The following is a 2716-nucleotide window of genomic DNA, read 5'->3' as shown; positions in this document are numbered from 1 at the left end:
TTTTTTCCCTTTCGGGCCTCCGTACGAGCACATGGATGCCTTTTTGGCAGCCTCCGTGCATACGCCAATGCCCTCTGTGAGGCTGTGGCCCTGCAGAGGGCATTGGCACATGCGCAGCGGATGCCAAAATGACAGCTGCGTGCTCGTACAGAGGCCCAAAAGGGCCAAAAATGCTCAGTTACCCGGGTGTGGCGGGCCGCGGCAGTGATGAGGAAGGCCAGCGGGGGGAGAGGGAACCCGCGCAGACCCCCCCGGGGCCTCAGCAAGCCCCCTGAAGGGGCTAAAGGTACTTAAAAACTACTTTAATATTTTTTAAAAAATTGCGGACCAGACCGGGGGTGTTCAATGGGCGGCCAGACCGAACTGGCCCGGTTCTGTTTTCGGCCAGTTTGGCCTCGAACCAAACCAGGCCAGACGGTTCCATGCACACCCCATACTGTACCTTCAGCTTCCTTCAGTCTCTGGTATCTGTGTGCTCCCTGTCCCTTCCCCCTGCACATTCCTACTTTCTTTCTAGACTAGGATAAACCAAGATTGGTCATGACATATGAACTGACCAATCTTCATTTATTCTAACCTACCTACTTCAGAGCACCCAAGATCTGCAACTCACTTCAACCCTTCGGTTCATATCTCAGTTTCTCTGAAGCAAGTAGAACATTCTCTGAAGCAAAAGGGATGTTGCACAGTGCTTGGCTTTAACAGAAGTTCCACATGCCACCTGTGGAGTAACTTGTTTTAAATATATCACACACACACAAAAATATTTTTACTTCAGGATTTTCTATTGGATTTCTTCCAAAAAGATATTTCAGGTGATTCATTATGATGTAGCAACGACTCAACGATCAATTTTGAAAAATAAATCATTTCTTCTCTAGATTGCCTACTGCATCATAGCTCCAGTAATGAATGTCAAGACCCAGCTTCATTCCTTCTGTTGAATGGTACCCAAGGGAGGTTGTCCAAAGGGATTGTCCAGCTACTTTTGTATTGCACCCCCAGGCCACAATGAAGACAAGACACGCTTAGTTGGAGTCAATAAGGGCTACTTCATTATTGTACAGCAGATAACAAACTTGCAACAAGGTCCCTAACTGATCAGAGTGTGGGTACTCCCATGTGGTGACCCCTCCTAGTGAGGGCCATCCCACACGAGGGTGCCTGAAGGATTGTTCCTTGCCTCCCCTCACCCCAACTGGCCATCCAGCCAAACACCGATACTGAATCTGTCTACCGGACACCCACACTCTCCTGCCACAGTGAGGCAAACCTCTGTTTATCCCCGCTTCCCCCACCCAGGTAGCACTTCCTGGAGATCACATTGCAAGTCCCGGAGGAACAACGTGTTCCCCCAGTTGGACAAATGTACTCTCTCCCCCCTGTACAGCGCTGCATCCTGCACCCAGATGTCAGAATGCTGTATTACTCACTAGCCCAGGGTGATGACCTAATCTCCCTATTCACTTTCTTGCATGCCCTATTGCGTGCCCTATTGAAGAACAGGGGTCCTCCCTGGCACCTCCAACTCAGCTTCAGAAGCAGGTTAGACCAAACCAACTGCATATCTGGCCATCTGGTGGCCAGGCCACCTAAATCCTTGATTGCCTGAAGAATCTGGGCCTTGCCCTGTAGCAAACCCAGGTCATTGCCTCCCAGGTGAATGACCAAGACATATGGTGTCCCCCATGTGGCAGCATACTCATCTAGAAATGGAAGGGAAAGGTTCCACAGCATCCCTCAGTGCCCTATCCAATCCACTTCCGCCACTCCTGCAAGGTCCAACTGTGTACCCATGCTGATCTGCCGAGCTCTCCGACTGGCCCAAAACATGGATCTGGGCATGAGGGGGATGCCCACACCCATCCCTCCAGCATTCTGTGCACCTGGAAGTCGGCAGTGGAGTCCATGTCCATGTCCCCCCCCCCAGTTTCAACTGGAAGGCCAGGGCTGCCAGCCTGCCGCCAATGGACCCTGGCGCCAAGCCCTGTCCATGTAGGTGGATGCTATAGTGCAGCACATGCTCTACTGGGAGAAGCCATGGGTCATCCAGCCCTGAAGCTGCCCTGAATGTGTGGAACTCACGGACTGCTGCCGAATAGCACGCTCTTGTGCTAAGTGCCAAGGATAGTGCCAACCTCTAGTATCCAAGTCTCCATAGGTGGGCGAGAAAGACTTTGGGGAGCTCCCTGGCTGATGGGGCAAGGGTTCAAAAGCACTCCTTCTGTATCCAAGACAGCACATCCGTGATGCTATTATCCAGCCTGGGCATGTGTCGTGCAGCAAAAAGAATGTTGTGGCACAGGCATTGCAGTGTGAAGAAATGCACTAGGCACATCACCCACCTAGGGGACTCCTAGAGGTCCCTGAGTTGATAACCTGCACTGTGGCCATGTTATCACACCAGAACTGAATGGCCTGATTTTTGAAATCCCTGGCCCAGATGTGCACCGCGATGACTATTGGAGGAACTCAAGGAACGTCATATCTCAGGTCACTCCCATTCTATCCCAAGCCAGGAGCCACCTGGCAGCACAACACCTCCCCTGGACAGGCGCGTAACAACGATTGGGCAAGGGGAGACAGTTGTCTGGGGGCCCCACTGCCTGGAGGGGCCCCCCAGAGGCACCTCACATGACTCCCCATTGCCCCCTGCCCAGCCCCAAGGCCCCTCAGCCACTTGCCCTGTTCGCCGTTTCTGCTGCTTGTTCTCCTG

This window comes from Hemicordylus capensis, chromosome 6 (assembly GCF_027244095.1).
Source record: "Hemicordylus capensis ecotype Gifberg chromosome 6, rHemCap1.1.pri, whole genome shotgun sequence".
NCBI lineage: Eukaryota > Metazoa > Chordata > Lepidosauria > Squamata > Cordylidae > Hemicordylus > Hemicordylus capensis.
Note: the sequence above shows the minus strand (reverse complement) of the source record.